We start from the raw sequence: 7,607 nt of genomic DNA on the forward strand, positions 1-7,607 counted from the left end.
CAAGCATTCGTGCAAAGAAGTAATATCGCAAAACTCATAAACTTCAAAGCAAGATATCTCGTTGAGTTAAACAGCATTATCAAGGGGAAGTATTTGCTTTCAAATGATTTATTCATTTTTGTAAAAACAAAAAAAAACTATTCTTGATGAAAATACATGAAGAATATGACAAAAAATCGGGTTTTTCGTATGTTTAGGCCCAAATATCTCGAGGATCTAAGGCAATCGAGAAAAACTGATTTTGGATTCAGATTCAGCGCAACGAAAAGCTTTAGAAAAGTATAAGCTAGTCCCAGGGTCTGACCTTTTTTTAAATTTTGTAGGCGTGTGGTCTCATATACAAATTTAGGAGTACCGTTAATTTTTTCATGATCCAATGATCCCATCTAAAGCAAACTACGGGACGACCCTTGACATGAAAATAGAAAAATATTCCTACCCCTTTTTTGAAGTCGGTTAAAAGTGTTTGAGTTCTTTGTTAATTTTATGGAAATAAATTGCAATTTATGAAACTTTAAAAAGTTTATTTATTTATTACATACTGTACATAAAACTTGCATGAATGTATTTTAATGAGCATATTATCTGAAGAAAATTTTCTGTATTTTATGGTGATATATTTTAAATATATTTAAAATACCTTTTCCTTTAATATATAGACAATTTGGATTTTTAAGATAATTAATAATTAATTTAATTTGTTTTCAACTTAAAAAATACAAAAAAAAAATTTATTGTTTATAACAGTGATTCCCAAAGTGGTTCAGGTGGACCCCCAGGGGTCCACGGGAGATTCTACGGGAGTCTACGTTGGCGCTAAAAAATATGGGGGTCCACGAGTTGTAAGTGGGGGCCTACGAAAATGTATCTGGTTTCGATAGTAATGAGCCAAAATGGCTGCTATCCCTCTTTATTTAACTTTTATTTTTTTGAATGGTGTATAGTGCTCTTGACGCACTGCTGCACTTACCGTCACTTTGTATCTTCATACGTGGGGAATCCATACAGCCCGAACACAATGAAAACGACGGGCTACGAACCACAGCTATCAAATTATTTTAACACGTACTCTTATGTAGATAATTATTTTGACGACGATAGGGCTACGCGACGACTGTGGTTGTGGCCAGATTAGATTTATTTCTATTTTTCCAGTGAAAGATAAGGTTCTTCCTCTTATTTTATGTCAAACTCATACAAATTCATGATGTCGCTGTCGCGTTCAAAGAAATCATGCCGCCATCGACAAAGCAATTAGATAATCAAGATAACAAATTGGAAGCTGTGGCCCGTAGCTCGTCGTTTTCAATGTGTTCAGAACTTGAAAAGCCACCTGCAGACTAAAAAGAAAAGTATGACACTGACTGAGGCGAGGCGGACATTGCTGGCAGCAGATATTTTAGCACTTGTGTCTATAATTCTGAGTACCCTGAGGGGGAATGGCGGTTTAATTCCAGCACTTAGCCCGAACTCGAAGTTAATGGGGATAAACTTCACTTTTCTCTTACGGAAAATGCTTCGGTCTTCCAGGTGAAGTATTTGTAATCCTCAAAGTCATAGACTACATGGTGGGAAAAAGTGTAGGTGAAGGAGTTTACGTGTCTGCAGTAACAGCCAAGCTGCACTTAAGACGTTGGCCAGCCCTCTATCTAAGTACTTCCAAACTAGTTCGACAATGCAAGTCTCGATTAAATTATGTTGGCAAACAGAACCAGCTCGCTTTACTCTGAGTGCCAGGTCACTCGGAAGTGCCTGGCAATGAGATATCTGACCATTTGGCCACAGTTAGCTTAGAACAGGCATTCATCGATCCGCAACCAGTTATAGCACTCGCCCATTTAAGCCACCATCATAAACTAAGTGAGAACTTCGCTCAGCAATGACTGAGAGCCATTGAGGGGATGCAGGTGGGAAAAACTCATGTTGCCTTTAATATCAGAAGGTCTATCTAGTTTTTTGCTCTCACTGAGAAGACGGACTGCAGACTTGTACGACTGCTGACTGGTCACTTCACGTGGCAAATGACAACTGCATTTGCCCATCCTGCCTAGAAGAGGATGAGACGGTGGAACACTTTTTGTGCTTCTTGCTTGCTTGTTTATCATCGATCTTTCTAGATTCGGTCTTTTCTCTTTTGTCAGTTTCTGAATTTAAAGTTTGGCGTAAAAAGCTTTGTGGTTTTGTGTTTTAAAAATGTGAGTGATGAATATTTTTTGCATAACTTTAAAACTCGGAGCGATAAAAATAAAAATGATGCCATCAACACAAATTAACTATTTTACAAATACGTTACATGCAAATTCAGGAGCGAGCCAAACATGTGAGGACTTTATGGAGTGCCCAAAAAAAATATATATAATTCCTCAGGGCGAGATAGTACCTACTTTGATGGCTTTACGAGCTCTGTTTTTTTAAAACTTGTAAGTGTGTAGACACCAGAGCTGTATAATGATTGAATCAATTTAGTATGCATTCACATTTTACTCGCTTCAAAAATGTGATTGTTTGATTTTAAAAATTTAACAATCACTCTTGAGATTGGTTACAAATTGTAAACACAAAATATGTATTGTGTTATAGAATGGTTGAGACCCATTCACATATAGAATGTGAATGCAAAAAAAAAACGTTTATGTGAGTGCAATCTGTCATTATCATTCAGTACTACTAATGCTATTTTTGTATCAGGGTTGAGGTTTTTGTACTAAAAATGTGAAGCCAGAAGATTGCCATCTCCCTTAAAATTAGGAAACAAATATATATTTGGTGCTAAAAAATTTCTTCAAGTGTTTGGCCAAGCTTCTCCTGAAACTTGAGCCATGAGTTCTGTTGTTGTGACACAAATGGAGACCCCTACATTTTTAAGGCTGACTCCGAACTAGAGATGGGCACGGGCCGGGCTTTTGGCAGGGGCCCGACGTAAGGGCAAGCCCGCGGGTACGGGCCGGAATATTTGCTGTCAGCACGAACTCGTGCGGCCCTGGGCGTTCAGTAAAATTTCATAAAACCACGAAAAGGCACGAAAAAGCCCGTTGCTAATACTAAAAATTTAGATGAGCTTTTGTTTTTATACAAAGAAAAAAAATAGTACATATTTAAAACTCTTTTGATAAGAGAAAAGCAAAAAAAGAAATATTTGGAAACCGGTAGAAAATATATGATACTTAGTAGTTTTGTTTACATACATATCTGTACATAAAATACCTTCCACTTTTTCTACTTCCCAGAAAATATATTATAAAAATCTACAATAAAAGTTGGCTCTTTATTTCCGGGCTGGGGCGTGTCCCGTCGTGCCAGGCCGGGCCGGCCCGGGCCCCACTAAAATTCTTAACGTGCGGGCTTGTGCGTGTTTTTGAAAGTTGATTTTGCACTCGTGCCGGGTCGGGCCTGAAAATTTAGGCCCGTGCCCATCTCTACTCCGAACGTAAAATGGTTTTAAAACACAGCTGGGCAGCGTCTGCAGGGCGGCGTATTCGCGTATACATACATACTAGGGATGCCCATCCCGGGATCCCGGTGTTTTTGACGTCCCGGAAATTCCGATATTTGCTTGCATTAATCCCGGGATCCCGAAAATTTTGAAATATCGAATTGATAGGAAGAATTTGTTTATGAATTTTGAAGTATGATTTTTGTAAAATGCCGTTTTCACTGCAATTAACAAAAAGCTTGAAACTGTACTTTTAAATTGCAGTCTGAGCCTTTTTGAAGAAGATTTCAATGAATTTACTCATAGCTTCATTTAAGGAAAAGTTAGATAATTTTTTAGATCAATCTACTCAAAACTTCCTCAAATCGAAAAACTTATAATTTGACAGACGTGCTGGTAAAAGAAGTTCAAATATTTTGTAATGGAGAAGATAGGGGTCATTATCTTCAAATGGATTATGTCTACCTTTTGACAGTTCAGCCTAAAAGTGTTGATGCCGAAATATGTTTTTCATCAATAGATTTTGTATGTAAAAACTGCAGGTCAAGCTTAGAAGATTCCGCTTTGAATGTTTTGCTGCTCTTACGAAAACATTTTAAGTGCAAAAATAACAACACCGGCAAAAAAAGGGGTGTGTGTTTTTAACCAGAGCCAACTACCAACGTGTATTTCGACCTGCTGAATCCAATTCTGAGATCCGTTTGGCTCGTACACCCTCAAAAATTCTAGTAAATTGCGAAAAAAAATGGCAAAAAATTCTCCATTCGCCATTCATTTATAGAGTAGAATAAACATGTTTAGAGAAATTGTTTTTGTATATTTTTGTTTTATGTTTTTTTTATTAATTGTCACTTTCAAAATACCTGGTATTTACATTATTATTTGTGATGTGTACGTTCCTCAATAACATGGTTTTTTAAATACAATTAAAAATGTTTTACTTTAAAATTTGCCTGATTTAATAAATATCGCTAGCGTAGAGTGCAAAGTTGCTAAGTCCCAATTTAAAAATTGTACAGGAGAGGAAAAAACTTCGTATAGCCATTTTTTTTCAAATATTTCGCAAAAACTTTGAATACAACATTTTGCCTGTTTAAAGCAAAGCAAAGCTCCATATGAATCGGAGGGATTCGATATTTATTAAAAGATTTCGAACATTTTTGGCCTTATCGAATTTTCGGAGCTTTTTTTGGCCTTAGGAAATTTTCCTTTCATTGAATATAAACGAGAAAACATAAAACAAGGACCTTTACCCTTTTCGAAACGATGCAATTTTAATTTATCTAGCCTCCTATATTAAAATATGATTTTTCATTAAAAGTGAAGTTACCAACTTTTCACTCTAAGCTAGCGATATATGAGTTTTACAATCAGTTTATCGTAAGCTTTAAATAGTTTTATTTAATGGTATGTTTAAATGCATTCAGATATTGAATTTTTACTCATATTCATAAAATTTATGACTCAATTTGAATCCCGGGATTACCTAAAAAATATCCCGAAATCCCGGGATCCCAATTTTCCTGATATTTTGGCATCCCTAATACATACGTACACGCTCTGCTTGGGAAGACAGCGAAAGCTTCATTCAACCGCACGACTTGTTCGCACGCACACAGTGACATCAATTGCACACACACTACAAAAATGCCCTGCCGAAGCTGTTCTCTGTTTTAAAAGAAGGGTTTTCAAGGCAGAAATATACTCTAAGATTTGCTATTGCGTTCCGAAGGACGACTGCTATTTTGGGTTATGGTCAGACCAGTGATCTAACCATGGTCCTATGGAGTGGAAGTACGCACATGTAATCACTCCGCTACGGCGGCCACTGTAAGTACATGCTATACATTAGGGATGTTTCGAATGTCATATTTTTCTCATTTTCGGGATTCTCGGGACTTATCGATAAAAAAAATCGATATTTTTATCGGTTTTGTTATCGATATTTTTATCAGTTTTGTTATCGATATTTTTATGGATTTTTTGTCGAAATTTTTATAGATATTGTTATCAATTTTGCTATCGATATGTTCGGAACTTGTCGATATAATAATCGATATTTTTATCGATTTTGTTATAGATATGTTTAAATATTTTGTTATCGATATTTTTTATCGATTTCGTTATCGATTTTGTTATCGATATTTATCAATTTTGTTATCGATATTTATCGATTTTGTTATCGTATTTATCGATTTTGTTATCGTATTTATCGATTTTGTCATCAATATTTATAGATTTGTTTATCGATATTTATTGATATTGTTATCTATATTTTTATCGATTTTATTATGGATATTTTAATCGATTTTGTTATCTATATTTTTATCGATTTTGTTACCGATATTTTTATCGAATTTGTTATCGATAGTTATCGATTTTGTTATCAATATTTATCGTTTTTTTTTATCTATATTCATCGATTTTGTTATCGATAATTATCGATTTTGTTATGGATATTTTTATCGATTTTGTTATCGATATTTATCAATTTTAAAATCGATATTTGTCGAATTTGCTATCGATGTTTTTAGATTTTGTTATCGACATTTATCGTTTTCATCGATATTTATCGATTTTGTTATTGATATTTTTGTCGTTTTTGTTATCGATATTTATCGATTTTGTTTATCGATAGCTATCGACCTTTATCGATTTTGTTATCGATATTTATCGATTTTGTTATTGACATTTATCGATTTTGTTATCGATATTTATCAATTAATCGATTTTGTTATGGATATTTTTGTCGAGTTACTAATAGATTTTGCTACCAATAATATCAATTTTGCTAGCGAAGTTTTTATCAAATTTTTCATCGATTTTTTTATCGATATTTTATTGGATGTTACTATCGATTTTGTTATCGATTAAGATAAAAATGAAGATAAAGGAAAACAGAATAACATAAATGTAATTAGAACGAGCAGGGGTAGGGTTAGGGATAGAAAAAAGACAAAAACTATAACCTTAAACAAAAGCAGATGTATGCATGTATGTATATTGGTTATGAGACAAAATAGATATGTATGTAACGTAAGTTTCACTTCTCCAGTGTGGCCCAGGCAAACTTACTTTTTTTTATATAAATACATATGTACATGCAAACATACTGGTCTCCCCTCTCACTGAGTTATTCTAATCCCAAATTTCTAACTTTGTGCAAAAAACTGTAAAAATTAATTCTGCATTGTTTTACCAAAATTTCAAACTCATTAGAATCTTTAGAAAAAAAATTTGGGTTGCAGTTTTATGCCTCATTAAAATTTAGTATAAAACAGTGCTGCTCATTTGCATCTCTTTAAAGAAAATGGTCGAAGATACTTACTTTGTATTAAAAAAAATCTAGGATCATTCAAGCAGGCTTTAAGATCTGTAAGTTTTTGTGCAAAAAATTATTTTCTGTCCCGTATTCAGCTCCGACAAATATGGTCACCGTAATTATATGGAAGCAAAGACGCATCACCATCCACAAAATATGCTAAAAAATCAACGGTAATTTTTAGCGACCCGAAACTTGCACTTTATTAGATCAAAATTGAATGGGGTACAAAACTGCACACCCGAAAAATTTCTAAAAATTCTGATTAAAAAGTTGGATTTTTTTTTTTTTAAGTTAGATTTTTTTTTTAATTTTTGCAATCTTTGAAGCTCTTATCTATCTTTCTGTTATATGTAGTATGAAATATATTTTTAAAATGAAAATTATCAAAAATAAATAAAAAAGCATAAGTTGAAAACAATACCAGATTTTACCAGCAAAAATTCTTCGGGAAAAATCTTGCAACTGCTAACAAAGAGAGGAGCGATTTTACTCTCCCAATTTTCTCCTACTTTGCCAGAGAACCGAGTACGGGAACGCTTTCTGGTAAATTCCTGTGAATTCTTGCAACTTCTTGCTAGTTAGGGAACGCAATTTATATTTGATTTCTCGACTATTTACCAATTTCCAGCGATGAAGATTCCGATGTTATTCGTCGAAATAAAGAAATGTTTACAAAAATAACATAAGAGGGATTACTTTTTTATTAATTCTAATTTCAACTGCATTTCACCGGGATATAAAAATTGCAAACCAAAGGTTGGTCTCTACGGGAAGGCTTTAGTGTTATTATTATATTAATATAAATCATTTATCATAAATGGAGAATTGTTGAATATAAATGGAGAATAA

The 7,607-nt window shown here is 33.8% G+C and overlaps 1 protein-coding gene across 1 annotated transcript in view; it reads left to right on the top strand.

The window, feature by feature from the left end:
- Window positions 1-7,607, top strand: part of LOC118749303 (putative alpha-L-fucosidase) — a gene marked incomplete at its 3' end in the record, with an annotated part of 21,122 nt that overhangs the window by 712 nt on the left and 12,803 nt on the right.

This window comes from Rhagoletis pomonella, unplaced genomic scaffold (genome assembly GCF_013731165.1).
Source record: "Rhagoletis pomonella isolate Grant_MI unplaced genomic scaffold, Rhpom_1.0 Rhpom_scaffold_00014, whole genome shotgun sequence".
Taxonomy (NCBI): Eukaryota; Metazoa; Arthropoda; class Insecta; order Diptera; family Tephritidae; genus Rhagoletis; species Rhagoletis pomonella.